A 16,009-nucleotide genomic window follows, 5' to 3' on the forward strand; every position below is an offset into this window, starting at 1 on the left:
TAGGTGATGACTTTTTTTCCAGTAGAACAGTAAAGAAGATTTTGAGTTGAAGTCAACAATTACCGTCACTTTGAGAGTCAAAATAAGCATAACAGGCAACACAAAATTAATACCCGTGGCTCCTGACGATATTTTGAGATCCTATGAAGCGAAATGAAAAAAACATTATTTCTAACATTATTACTGTAATTTCGAGTCTCGGGCAAACGGAAAATCCTGTTCTTTTCTGCAAAATGGTTCTTTCAGACATTTTGGTTCTGGTTCAGATAACCAAATAATTCACCAATTAATTTGTACATAATGCGTTTATGTAACAAATACACAATTATATTGTTAAAGCACCCAATAATGATGTGAAACATGGATGTTTTACATGTCTAAAGCATGTAAAGTCAATAAACTAGTCCTAATCAGCTAAACATTTTATGAGAAACCATATAGACATTAATTTGGCCCCTTCATTCAAGTCTTCGTTCTTCGGTCCGATACGAACTGGTTCCTCGCTTCAATGACTGTTGGAGAAATGGCAAAAAGCGGCACCATAGGATCATATACCCTAGGGATGGGAAGATTCACCTATTCGCTAAAAAAGTAAAAAATAAAATTAAAAAACAAAAGTGTGCATCGGATACAAGTTGGCATTTGTATCGCTATTCATCATTTCTAACATATTTGCCTCTGTAAAAACTGAGTTGTTTATATATAATTACTATTGGATGCGCTATACTTTTATTGTTTATAAAGAGACCAATAATTTGTGACCTATATTTTAGGCCATATGTAGATTAATTTCTCCTCTCGAAACTGTTTCTCAAGCGCGTTCTCTCAAATTAAGTTCACACAATCTATCTAATTTGTGGATGCTTATTATTAAGCAGCCCTTAATGTCGCTCATGGATCAAATCGATCCACCATGGCAAAACAGCGAATATATTTGATGTGCATTTGAGACGTTGTGTTTTCCTCAGTGCATAACTGACATGTCACGAGTGTGTTTTTCACCTGTAAATGTTAGACAGTCATGCAAATATATCTATTTTGCTTTCAGGAGTGAGAGAGGCTTACGCGAGTGAACGAGTGCTGATGCGCGCATGGGCACTAAACAGACGGAGCGAAATAAATCTGAAAATATTTGTTGTTGGACATTTAAAAGTGCCTTTTGCAGAATTTTAAACCTACATATAAGTGTATTTTTATGATAGCAGTAACTGTAAAGGGACTATTGTAATGGTAAATCAAATGTAAGCTAATACAGTCCTAATTACTAAGCTCAGATGAGTAAATGTGTTTCTTATAGCAGTTAAAATGCACTTTAAATTTAGTGATTTTAAATGGTTTCATAAAATCAGAGAGAAGGGCTGCATGGCTATAACATTATGTGAGAGAGTCAGTGGTAATATCATTGCTTTCCTACTGGTCAGTGTTAGAGGAGCTCAGTTTAGCCTGACAGTTAGCCTGCCCTGGACCAGGTTAGTTTTCCAGCATATGCTGTCACACTAGCCGGGTTTCCATCCTAAATTGTGAATTTAACTTCTGTGCAAAATTGGAATATCGCATAAAACATTTGCCAATAAGCATCGTTTCCATCCAACGAGTTAGAGAGAGCAAAATCGTCACTTCCTGATAAAGTGGCACTAGAAAAGTAGGTCTTGCTTTCGGAGGTGAATGTCAGCTGTTTGGGAACGCAGTTGTGACGGACCGTTTTGGGAGACAATTATACAGAAATATTTTGACGACAGACTTTGCTCGGGCACTTCAGAATGACCATAACAACATTTCAGATGCTGTGCAACAAAATCAGTCCGCTGCTCAGTCAGGTTATCCCATCCCATAGCACAAAGTCACATGACATTTTTGAACACTCATGCAGGATTTATTCGCTAAATGCGACTCCGTCTCCCATTATTCGCATTAAGCCTTTTTCGCACAAGTCAAAAACCACTTCAAGTGGGCGTAAAAACGTTTTTGCGAATTATGGGATTTATCTTTGAAATGTGGCGTTTCCATCACTCGTTTCTGATGCGATATTTCAAAATGCACATAAAAAGAGGGTGATGGAAACATAGATCAAGCTCAATCACTAGCTATGTTAAATTTTCTTGTTGGAACGAAATCATTTGACAACGAGTCAGACTAACTGAAATGAGCCTGGCTTATTTGGTAAACTTGTTATATGAAACGGGCCTCGAGGTGTGAAAAGTCAGAAGAGACAAGTTAATTTATGTCTGAAACAGAAATAAAATCAGTCATGTTTTTTCCATTACATCGTATTGCATCGAATCGCATTGTGTTGAATCAAATCGAAATCGGATCGCACTACATCGTAGTAGGGGTGAATCGTATCGCACCGGATCGCTCGCTGCTTCATACTGTATGTATCTTCACTGTATCGTATCATTGGCTATGCATCGAGATGCGTATCGCATCGGCCTCAGTTATGTAGATGCACATCCCTAATATACACTGGTGCATTGATGGAGTGACTGTCAGGCATGTCTGAAATCTGTAAATCTGTGCTTGAGCCATGAACTATAATAAATAAAGAAAGAATTCACCATATAGAATAATAAAGAAAAATTCACCGCTGTTGTGTGTTCTATAGACTTTAGGTTTCAAAGCAGTCAATCAGTGAACACCATGCATTTGTGCCAAATGATTTCTTATAATCTTTTGATGAATTATGAGTGTTTACTCTGTGTGTGTGTGTGTGTGTGTGTGTGTGTGTGTGTGTGTGTGTGTAATATGTTGTAGATGGTTGTAAGAGTGCTTGTTTTTTCTCCCTCATCTGATTGAATGAGCAGCTGGAAGTAGTAAAGCGAGGTCATTTCAAAATGAGAGTCCCGATGTATTTCAGGCTTGATTGTAACTAAAGTATCATATTATGCATAAAACATTTTTTTCTGGATATTGGTAATTTGGTTACACAATGCACTGTATTTGGCATTTAATTTAACGTAAACTCCTGTGGCTTGTGGTCGCCTCTTCACAGAAAGGAAAAACTAAGAACATTAAACACTTTGAATATATAGAGATTTTACTAGTATTGGCACAAATCTGTGTGGTATTAATTCAGTCTTAAAGATACCCTGTGCTAAACATTTCAAGAATGTAACAGGAATGCGCTTTTGAAATTGCTCACTTGTATTAAAAGATTGTGCTAGTGTACATTTTCATCATAATCTCCTCCAGGTATCAACTGAACATTAACCAAAGATAAGCTGTACACTTACAATATAAAATGGTTTAAAATGTCACATTTAGAAATGTCAAAGCAGAAGAGCTAATTGTTGAGAACACTAGGATTTTGAACACTAGAAAATAAACTTTTTGATGGTAAAATAATTTGAACAATTTGTCCTTCCTCTTCCATCGGTTGGTTTTCTCAGAGAGGATCCGTTGAGTCCGAATGAGTTAGTAATGAAGAGGGACGAGGCATTGTGTGGTATTTGCTGCAGTCAGGTTTTGTCAGCCATTCGTTCTCGGTGCCATTGTGGAATGCAAAGCCAGTAAAATCCCTAAAGCTTTGCTCATTTTTACTCCGGGCCCTCTCTTCCTGTGCCGGTGCTGTGGGGAGAGTTTGCTACACTATTTCAATGTTAAAAAGCTGAAAGTGAGCCCTGATGTAGACTGAGGACCAAAAGCTTAATAATGCATCATGCAAGAACATAAATTTTGTTCTTCTTTGGCTAGTCAATCAGCGACGATCATTTCTTGGCTAAAAATATTTCCAGATGAACACATGCTGGACTAAATCAGCTCAGCTTTACTTGATTATCCAGACATCATTTTTTTAAAAATCAGTGAGTCTCAAATATGATCATCAGGTTTATTTTGTTCATCTCTCAGTCATCATTGTATTGCATTGTTCTGATCATCAAACTAAGCATTTAAATATAATTTTACTAAAACGTATTATTAGATATATAGAGTGACAACTGATATTTATATCATTTAATGCAAGGAGTCCATAATACTGGTATAAAGATTCATTAATTTGCATTACAAGCATCAGAATTTCATCTTACTTTTTGGCCACATAAATATCAGCATCTGCACCAAATATGTTTGCTCAGTTTGTGTCTCTGAATAAAACTGAAGTGGGTTTTTTTTCCTCCTCGAGTTTGTTTCATAGTCTCACTTTATCATACTATATGAGCCATTAAAGCCTTGTGCATCAAATATGATGCTTAACAGAAATCACACATGCAGACTTCTTGCATATTCTTTTTGGAGTTTCAATAAATGGTTCCATTTCAAAACGTTTTGTTTGGTATGTCAGTCATTACAGGGTTCAGCAGGACCAGTATTGTGGCGGGTTCTGCTCTTGCTGTATCTGTGTCAGGCTGTGTTATTGTGTCGCTCTTGCTGTTTATCATATATCTGAAGTGCGGAATTTCCTCTGTGATATCATTAGGCTGGACGTGAGCCTACAAGGACCAAGACCACATCCTGTTTGCTGTTGACACGCATTCTCCTGCTATCAGGTCACATTTGTGTTCGTCCATATAGAGTCAGCACAGTCACTCCTCAGTGGTACCACTTTGAAATAAGTGAACACTTTTCAGAATAGTTTGTTCTCCATTATAAGAATTGCTTATCCATGCAGGTTTTTTTTTTTTTTTTTTTGCACATTGTCAGATGCAAAGGGTTTACACAAGCATGCACTCATGTTGTCTCAAGAAAAGGCACAAATCCAGTATAGTATTATTGTAATAAAAAATATGTCCAAATCTATAAAGAAAGGAAAAAAAAAAATCAAATGGAAACCAACCCCCCCTTCAAAAAAAAAAAAAAACACTATCAAACCCATAAACAAATCTGTTTATAAATCTGTTCTAAATCTCGACGACAGTCTTGGGAATGCATTCAGGCAGCTGAATTAAATTAAAATATTTCCTGTATTTAATTAAAAGGGGAAAGCTCAAACTCACATTTCAATAACATTTTAAAATCAGCAATATAAAAACAAATCTTAACTATCAAATCAGTCAAAATATACTGGCTTATAAGTCTGTTGTCCTCAACAGAGAAGCTTAAAGGTCTCTCTCTCTCTTTGGATTTATGAAACAAACAATCAAACAAAAACAAAACAAAAATAATCTCTGTATGGTTTAACATTTGAAAGGAAATAGATTTAAATTGTGTACTGTAATTCTACTGTTAAAATAAAACTAATTATTGTTTGAAGTTTACATTGTGTTAGTTTGCATATAATATTACTACTATAGTAATGTATTTATTTATTTTATAATAATAAAATAAACAGCAATATTAAAATATGACTCATTATTATTATTATTATTATTATTATTATTAGCAATATTAATAATCAACATTTTAAGCTGTTAATTGTCCTTGCTTGCATCTGTCCCATTTTCACCCCTGAAGAGTTTGCATCAGTGTTTATGCTCGTGGCCTTTTGAGGACAGCAGAACTGAGCTGACTGTAGGCTTTGTTATGGTTATGTTGCATTATGAACCATATCATCCATGCTGGCCTCTTTCTGAACACATCTCGCATGTGTTGTGTGCTTTTGGTTGTGAAAGTCACTGCTGCCAAACGCTGCTGTTAATCAGTCCAAGCTCTTTTTTATGAGTTAAGCTCTCAAACATGTGGCCAAGATAGCACGACTCAGACCCATGAGACAATGAGTCACAAACCCATTTAAATAGTCTATGAACAGTCTGTTGTGGCTTTTTGTTCTCCAGCTGACAATAAACATTACTCATTATGTAATAATCACCAAAGGCTTGATTGCTGTCCAGTCTTGTTGGAGTAGAAGATTGCTGTGTGCTTTCCTCCTAAACTGATTTGTGAGCGTGTGTGTATGGGTGTGTGTGTTTTACATTGTTTTATTAGACAATGTAAAGTATTGCATCTTGCATGTTCCCTGCCGAGAGGAAGCCTGAGGCTTGTCCTCCTGGTAATTCAGCATGAGTTCATGGAGTACAATAGGTAGTTTATGGCAGACGGCTTTGTTTTGTCTGATGCAGAACCCTGTGTTCTCTAGTTCACTCTCTGATAAAGCCACCAGGCAACTTTGATAACATGATGTGTTTTGTCTATGAAAAATACAAGAAATAGACTGTGTTAGTGTCTTCAGATCTAGTGCAAATGATGGCTGTAGTAGTCCGACATTTACAGGCATAATGTGAGCATGCAAGAACAAATGATGTAAGCATGCAATTTCCCACCAAATCCAACCAACAAACCGTTATTATAGGGTTACCGTAGTGAATGTGGTAAGGCAAGCGCATGGTATTAACACAAATGTTGTTATTAAAGTAGATTATAAAAATATAAAATTATTATAAAAAAGCAGCTGTTGTCAAGGGCAGTTTCCTGTCAAAATAAAAGTTAGCTGGTTTAACATTGGGAAATGAAGAAATGAAGACGTTTGTAGTTTACAGCTATACTGTACATTAGAGTGATTTATTTATCACTTCTTATTTTGTATTTTTTTATTGAAATTTTAGACATTTTTATCATCGCTTCTGAAGCAAGTCAGTTCACTCGACATCCATCTTGGAAAATATTTTATTTATATGAGCTATTTTCTTTTCTTTAATTATATTGGGAAACACTAAAACTAAAACAAAATCTCAAAAACGGTTTGCCAACTAATATTTCAATGACATTTTAAATCAGCAATGCAGTCTAAAATGAAGGGCATCATACATTTTGTAGCCTCAATTTCTTTTTTTTTAACATCGTTCCGTTTTTGGTGTAGAGCAGAGGCTGAGCACACTTTATGCTGTTTCTTTGGTACTATATTGGTGATTTGGCTCTTTTATTTGGAAGGTGGGACTTACTTTACTGCCACTGTAGGGTGTTCCAGTTTCTCTCATTCACTATAATATCATTGGTGCCAGCGATGTTATGTCTCTTGTGCAGTGAAATTGTCGACATGTATTTCATATGATAGATGTTACTATACTGTGGATATTGTAGTAAGATTGGAACTAGGGCTGCACTGCATTGCATTTGGGGAAGTTGTGGCCTAATGGTTAAAGAGTCGGACTCGTAATCCAAAGGTTCGAGGTTCGAGTCTCGGGCCGGCAGGGATTGTAGGTGGGGGGAGTGAATGTCCAGCGCTCTCTCCACCCTCAATACCACGACTGAGGTGCCCTTGAGTGCCCTTGAATGGCTGTTCACGGTGTGTGTGTGCACTGCATTTAACCCATCCAAAGTGCACACACACAGCAGAGCACGAATTCCGAGTATGGGTCATCATACTTGGCCGTATGTCACGTCACTTTCACTTTCACAATAAAAGTTTTTTAATCATGATTTCTGCTTCTCTTCATTAATTACACATAATCATATGCAATATTTGCCCACTGGTTAGTTAGTTAAAGGCAAAGCGATTTGATGGATAAATGATCTATAAGAAGATAGATCTTGTGCAAGTTGATTGAGCTCGGCCAGTGTCCGTGTTGTAATTGTGTTGATTGTATCGGGTCATCGAGTTGCTGGCCTTCCTCATTTCCTAGTTCCCTCTGTTCAGCCAAGCATGATGTCCTTTTCCAGTGATTGATGTTTTCTTATGATGTGGCCAAAGTAGGCGAGTCGTAATTATGTAATCCCAGATATGTGTGAGATTGCCGGCTTGATTTGCTCCCAGACTGATTTAATTTTTTGTCCTTCTTGCGGTCCATGGAATTGATAAAATTAGTCTCCAGCACCACATTTCAAATGCATTGATCCTTCGACTGTTCTGTTTCCTTAATGTCCAACTCTCGCAACCATAGGTGACTACGGAAAAGATCGAACTGTGCGAATCTTGATTGATAATCCTTAGATTTAAAAACCTTGTCCAGAGACTTCATTGTCGACTTTCTCATTGTGATTCTCCGCTTGACCTCCATGGTTTGTGGCCTCGATGTTCACTATCGATCCAAGTAGATTGAAGTCCGTAACAACTTCACAAACAACAAATTACACATCATGCAATATTTGCCCACTGGTTATTTTTCCCAAAAGTTTCATTTTAATTTGGCAACATTCACGTGGTCGTTTGCTGGTGTTCTCTTGACTTGTTGTGCTTATGTGAGAGTGCAATAATTCTAATGATTTTTTTTTTTTTAAATTGGGTTTAATTTGATATGGTTTTGGAGCATCATGATCATTAAACAGCCCTAATTGGAACACTGTATTGACCAATCAGAAGCCTAGAATCCCACTTTATTGGATGGATACTCAAAAGAAAACATTTCCATACTGTTTATGAAAAGGGCAAATTGTGTCACTAATAAAGTCCAAATCAACTATTCAATGCGTTGTCTAAACAGCTAGTCAGTAAAAAGAGATTTCTGTGCAGGCTGGTTTAGAGCCATGGCTGCCAGACACTAATGTGTTTTAGCAATATTATGAACACAGAACATAGGCTTTCAATAAGATTTTTTTTTTTTTTTTACAAAAAAAATTATCATTAGTTCTTACTACTTAAAACTAAGGAATCCAACAAACACTGGTAACAGGGGGCAAGTTCTTGCATTATAATTATCTTGAAACGTGTTGATGAAGGTGCTTTAAAGACATTGTTCTTATTTGTCTTCATTTAAAGCTGCTAAACAAACAGAATCTCAGTAGGTTCACTAACAAAGAAGTTGGTTTTTGGATGACTGGACCACCACTCTGAGCCATATCTTAGTAAGGAATGATGTGAATGTGTCGAGTATGTTGTGCAGACCAGTAGATGAGCTCAGTCTGTTCTCAGGGTGTTTCCTGAGGCGGGATGGGGGCCTGCTGGAATCTGAGCAGCCCATGTCTGAGCACGTCTCTGTGAGGGGGGCGTCCCTCAACCGAGAGGCTGTCATGTAAGGTCGTTTGTCTTCTAGTGTTTCAGAAGAGTAGACGACCCAGATGGAAACTCAGTGAGAGAATATTTGGGATCATACTGTCAGTTGCTGGACTCCCAGGGAAGCGCAAGCACAGAAGTCTTGGCTTAGAGTCCTGATGGCAGAGAAACATCTTCCAACATTTCTTTCACTCGCTTACTCAGTTCATTTGGAAAAAGTGAGAAAACAACAAAGACTTTTATCTGTCTGTAATTTACTGCCTTTTATAATCCTTATGTGGAAATGAATCAGGAATGTTTCCTGTTCGTCTGCGATCCAGGAACAATTTATGTCTGGCCCCTTGATATGGGCCAGACATCTGACCAGAATTGACCCACAAATTGATTAGTTGTCTCGGATAAATTATTCTATCATAAAACTATACTGGTTGGGTTATTTGTCTATATAGATCACTAATTAATTTCACAAGAATCGGAAATTACGTCAACATCAGTTCTGTTACAGGTCTGCGCCTATTATATCAGTGTGCCCTTTTGTCAAATAATGCTTCTTACCTTTTCTGTTTTGTCTTTTTTCCAAGTTGTTGTTATATAATCTATAAAGAAATAACATTTGACTTGTTTGTAACTTATATGGCCACTGACTCCGAGATAATGCGGTTAACATAGCGCTGGATGGTTTCTATTCTTCATCTGTATAAGTCCCTTTTTTAAACCGTCTTTGATCTCCGGTACATTTGAGCGTATTATCTCAATTTACTCAGTCATTTCCCTCAAATCGCCACATCATGATAAATTGCTTCAAAATGACAACATTTATGACCAGATGCACATTTTTCCAAGAATATTAAGCCATTCTCAGCCCAGTTGAAGCATATTAAACTCAAAACAACAACGTAATCCGGATAGAATAGGAACAAAGCCATGAATCAGAGTCATCTCTTGTTTAATATGTATTGCCACCATTTAGAAATAAACAAACTTGTATTTGTGAGGACCCGAGCTGACCAAACAGTTAATTGTGAAATGTTTGCGCTTTGTAGAGTACAGTACCGGCAGTTCAAGCATTTTCATAGGATCTAATTTGTAAGAAAAGACTCTGATTCTCGAATTCATTCTTGTTCAGTACGGCCGCTGTTGTCACCGGAAAAACGTTTACCCTGCAAGCACCAATCCGGAAGCCAGAAACGCGGAAGTGTGAAAAAGGCTAATTAATAATACGTTTTAATAAATTAAAAGAGTTAATGACTTCTGAAGAAAAATCACGAGTGAATGCTTTTGACCAGTTCAGATCTGCACAGAAGAACACAACAAAAGGATACAAAGAAATACAAAACAAATGCCATTCTTCAGAGAAAGAGGCATTTAACCCCATCTGCATCTGGTTAATAGTCTTTAACAGGAGAGATTTATAATAGTGTGTTTGTTTGGTGGGAGAAAAAAAAATGGCATACCTGGTCAAATTTGTTTTTAAATGTAAGATATTCAGTATTAAACTCTTAAACAATTTCATTTAACCACTGAGTTGCCATTCTTTTCTGATCACTTTTCTAGCTCACATGCACATATGTTGCTTTTTGCCTATATTTCTGTCCATTTCTGGGTGATTCTACTTATCCATAAATTTTCACCTTTTGATTACAATGTGTTTCTGCAGTAATTTAAATTTAATTTAATCACATCTAAGCAGTAGTCAAACGATCAGCTAATTTAAATGTTCTAATCTAATTTAAATGAACTAATCTAAGCTTTGGCCACATGTTCTCTCCTGCACTAAACCTTTGTACATGTGAGGTAAGAATGAGTCTTCCGGAAGTGATATTCATATTACCATAGAAGGATTTTAGTTTGTTAATGTGTAATCCAGATGTTTTTACTTGTAGTATGTGTAGTAGGTGTATGTGTGTATTTTTACACAAGTATATGTTATCTTGCAAGAAGATGTAACGATTAACCGCGGGCCGGTAGAAAATTGATTCAAATCACGTCTGAGGGGAACTTACTGTCTTTAGAAAAGTGTAGATGGTATTTTTTCTTTTCATCTTGCCTCTGTATAATGCATATTAAAGTTCATAAGTGCAGCGCTGCATTGTTTACAGCACAAACCAAGGAAACGCTTAAAGCTCCACCTGCTGGCAGAAACTGAATCTGCGTCTCAATCACCTCCTCTGCTGTTTGTTTCATGCAGATATTTTTACATTTAGTTTCACAAAACTGAAGTCAAAACATTGTTTTTGCTTCAAATTTCGAAATGATAATCTAATTTAGATTAAAAACTGCTCATGTTGCATGTATGCAGCATCTTTGTTTGGATCATGATTAAAATGCTGTGGTTGCCTCTTATTTTAAATGGAAAGAGCACAGACAAAGCCTTATTTTGTTTGTATGAAGAGATTTCTTTTATTTGTGTTATTTGATTTGGGGCTTGTTTTAAAATTTCAATTTAGTTTTGTTATTTACATTTGCATTATATTTAAATTGTCATTTAATCGACGCTTTCATCCAAAGTGACTTAATGAGGACAATAGAAGCAATCAAAACCAACAAATCTTATAGTGTTATTTCAGTTTCACAAAGAAACATGCAGCATTTCATCCAAGCAATAATAAAAGGACACATTTAATTTATATTTTGTCTTCAATCTCATTTTGTTAAAAATAAATCGTGAATTGAATTGACATCCCTACTCCCCCCATAATGCTAACTTCAAATGATTTGGCATTGACTGGATCTATTTAAAGCTCTGCTACTAGAATTCTTTAATAACACTTAATTAAAAAAAATAAATAAAAAAAATCTTCACCTTCATGTCAATCCAAACCTCAACTTTCTTTCTTTACATAGCATAAAAGAACGTAAAGGGATTTGGAACCACGTGAGGATGATATATCACAAGCAGATGTTTATCAGTAGTCTTGTGAAAAGCTTGTGGACCTTGTTATTAGTTGGAGTTCATTCCCTGTTCTCTGAGCATGTTCTACAGAGACTCTTGTTAGAAGTTATTGCCCTGTTTACACTGCTTTGGCTTACAAAAACCACCAAATTGCTATGTTGTGATCTCTGTGAGAGAAAAAACAGCCAGCCTTCGACTGCTTGTAATGTTATCCTTGAGTTATTTGTTGTCATGATGGACTAAATTCACTTATGATGCCGGTGAAGATACTGAGCACTAGTACCCTACCATCTTACTACATGCCTGTTTCAGTTTACGGGTAAATGCACCAAAGACACAACATAATCAGCAAGCACAGTTTCAGTTTGATTCAGTTTTATTTAAATAGTTTCAAAGGAGCTGCACTGAGGTCATTGCCATATGCTCAGAGTGAGTAAGCCAACTGTGGCAAGAAAAACCTCCTGAAGAGTAGGATTGAGTAGGATTAAGTAGGATGAGAAGAAATCTTGGGAGGAACCAGACTCCGTATGGCTTAAATAGTCTAGGCTTAAAGGGGTGGTTGATTGCGATTTCACTTTTAATTTTTTAACTTTAGTTGGTGTGTAATGTTGCTGTTTGAGCATAAACAGTATCTGCAAAGTTACGTCGCTGAAAGTTCAATGCAAACAGAGGTATTGTCTTTTAAAGTTATGGCAGTTTATTGCTTACAGTTACGTCTGGTAGAGCTTCTTCCTGGGTTTGCTGACATCACAAACCCTGAAATTTATATAAACCCCGCCCCTGCCCCCAGAACATGCAACAAAGGGGGCGGGGCCATGTTGCGCTGCTTTAGAGAAGAGGAAGAGTTGTTGCCATGCCGTCAAAACTAGGGGTGTACGAATAAATCGATTCATATATGACTCACGATTCTGTCTTCTAACGACCCTAATAGATTCACAAGTTTCAAAATCAGTGTTCTAAAGCAGCGGTTCTTAATCCTGTTACACACTCTGCTCTGCATCTCTCTCTCTCTCTCATTCAGATCGTCAGCTCCTTTAATGATCTGTGTTCTTCTATACACTTTGTGTATAGGTAGACAGATATGTTTCACAGCTACGAGAAGTGATAAACATGGACGCATACACAGTTGTCGTGGTAGTGAGCAATACTTGCTGGCAAACACTTCTTAGTATTACAAAAATGCTACAATGCAATAATGTATTCTGCTGTATTACAGCTTTAATCAGGATAAGAGTGCATATTAAATACTAATATGTGACCCTGGACCACAAAACCAGTCATAAGTGTCAATTTTTTTAAATTGAGATTAATACATCTGAAAGCTGAAGAAAAAAAAAAAGCTTTCAATTGATGTATGGTTTGTAATGATAGGACAATATTTGGCTGAGATGCAACTATTTGAAAATCTGGAAACTGAGGGAGCAAAAAAATCTAAATATTGAGAAAATCACCTTTAAAGTTGTTCAAATGAAGTCCTTAGCAATGCATATTACTAATCAAAATTTAAGTTTTGATGTATTTACGGTAGGAAATTTACAAGATATCTTAATGGAACGAGATATTTATTAATATCCTAATTATTTTTGGCATAAAAGAAAAATCAATAATTTTGACCCATACAGTGTATTTTTGGCTATTGCTACAAATATACCCCAGCGACTTAAGACTGCTTTTGTGCTCCTGGGTCACATAAAAGCAGTAGCATTTACAAATAACAGTGTATCTAAACGTATGAGACAACTACAAACAAAAAACATACAATTCTGAAACGTCCTGTAAGAGCCGTGCTTGCACAGGTTCTGCTTGATCCTCTTCACGAGTATTGTCTGGGTCTCATGCAGGCTCAAACTGAGAAGCAATATTAACGGCGCCATTGTTTACAATACAACCGGAATGCATTGCGACTGAAGTGAGGGGCGGGACGTTTCTGGACTGCATTAGGCGGTTTAGCCAATCACAACACACTGAGGCCAGCTAACCAATCTAAGCCCATTGTGTATTTCTGAGGGAGGGACTTCATAAAACCAGGAAATCATCAGAGCGTTATAAGAGAAGGAACAGAGTGGTGTAGAATAAAGGTAAATTATGTGTAAAATAGTGGGGGTTTTTGTTTGTTTGTTTTTTGTTTTTTAAACGAAGCAGTAACACATTTTAGACTTCACCCCATAAGCACAATCAAGCTTATAAAAAAAAAAAAAAGTCAAAACCGCCCATTTAAATTGTCTAGGCCAAAGTATATAAAGTTATAGAAAAGTGTAATAGTCAATTGTTAACATTAGGGTTGGGTACCGAAACCCGGTACCAATATGGCACCGGTACCTATGTAACCGGTATGAACTAGAACCGAATCAGAATGCAGATTTCGGTGCCTCATTTCGGTGCCATGCCTGAGCGATCGATTGAAATGTTTGTCCTTTTGTTTCTCCGAAACGAACGTAAGAAGCATCGGCGCACGTGAAAAATTATTTCCCGACTGAGAAAATCTCAAGTCGAAACGCTCTAATAATACAAGTCCAACAAATCTTTGTAGTAACGCGAGTGTGCTGTTTTTACGTTCCGACTTAAAAGCACTACTTGGGAAATGAGAGCATCTGAGGAGCGCGTTAAGGATGTTCATTTTAACCGTTAACCGGCCGATAAGATTTTTGACCAATTAATACAATCAGTTAAACGGTTTAAAGTCACTTTATTTATTTATTTATTTTATTTTTTTCCAGTAATTTATCAAAATATTTTAAAGTTTGCTGCATGGTTAAAATAAGCTACGCGTATAAAATTTTTTAAAAAGTAAAAAAAAAAAAAAAAAAACTTGAGAGAGAGAGAGAGAAAAAAAACATAAGTCGCCTATAAGTCGCATTTTATTATTTCATTCAGAAATAGGCCGACGCAAATGACAAACATTATAATAAACACTGTAAACATGGCTAGGCTATTTTAGTTCCCCTCACTCCACAAAAAATGCTTTCAAATAACAGTAGGCTATTTAGAAAAGAACAAGGATTAAAAATGTAAGAAGCTATAGCTATAAAAACTACAAACCAAAACAAATTAATTTGGGCTAAAACGAACCTGAAACCAATGTTGGGTCGGTCTCTCGTTCGACACAAAATCAAATGTTTCCGTATTCGCAATGTATTTGAATGCCAAAATAGCTTCTTATTTACCTTTTATGTAGACCTACTTCACTCGCGTTCCAATATCCACGTAAAACTAAATGTTTTGCATAACTTCACAGTGGTACGGTGATAACGCTTAACGGCACAGACTTTACTACATATTTAAACTGAGCCGTGTGTTTTTTTTCCATATGTTTGACTGATTGTTTTTTATAATTATAATGAACAGGCTGCATTGTCCAGGTAGAATGCGTGTGTGCGCATGTGGCTCTGGAGCAATCACTTGATTTTTTTACAATTATTTTTTTCCCCTTCTAACAGTGGAAGCAACTACTCCTTTGGTCATGAAGATAATAAGGTTTGCTTTTATTTGTGTACATTGACAATAAAAACAAATCTTTGCGCTTTTGTAAAATATCTGAAAAATACAAATACCATTTTAAAAGTATCGATTTGGCACCGGCATCGAAAAAAAACCCCAAACGATACCCAACCCTATATTATAGTTGGTAATTGTATGATTGGAGCCCAGCCTGAGATTACTGTCACGATTCAAGCAGTGTTCAGGGAAATATCCCTCATCCCTCATCTGCTGGCTTATGGAATGACAAACATCAGATACAGTTCCTCAGAAAAGATGAGTTATAGATGGGGGATCAGAGTCAGAGAAAACAGTGACAATGTTAGTCTTATTCCCTAATTATGGTTCATATACTCCGTTATATCCTGAGAATAATAGTCGGGATTCCAGTAGGCCTAACAAAACAGCACAGCTGAGCGCATATCTATAAAAAGTTAGCTATGAGGTTGGCTAGACAAGAGTCTAGACTCAAGCTGAGAGTGTATTCCATATATCAGAGGTCATGAAGGAAAGGGATATGAAGTAGATATTGAATGCACAATTTCTACATCACTTATTGCATTTGTAATAACTGTTATTATTATGTGCAATAATTGTATATTTACCTACATTCTCAGGGTACTCGCATTATATATAATCTCACTGGTACTACTAGTTGTATTATTAGTCTGCTGGTCAGAAGGTGGGAATAAGATACAAATGTTTTTCAAAGTCTCTTATGCTCACCAAGGCTGCATTTATTTATTTTATCTGACAATTATTATTTTGTTCCATTTAGGTTTTTTTTTTTTTTTTTTGTGCTATCAGATGTCTTTGTAAGCTTAAGGGGTTTAAAGATT

The 16,009-nt window shown here is 36.4% G+C and overlaps 1 protein-coding gene across 1 annotated transcript in view; it reads left to right on the forward strand.

Annotated features, from left to right (window-relative positions):
- The window catches only part of pxdn (peroxidasin), a 69,681-nt gene that overhangs the window by 6,454 nt on the left and 47,218 nt on the right, over positions 1-16,009 (forward strand). The gene's annotated exons all lie outside the window — the stretch shown is intronic.

This window comes from Barbus barbus (genome assembly GCF_936440315.1).
Source record: "Barbus barbus genome assembly, chromosome: 30".
Taxonomy (NCBI): Eukaryota; Metazoa; Chordata; class Actinopteri; order Cypriniformes; family Cyprinidae; genus Barbus; species Barbus barbus.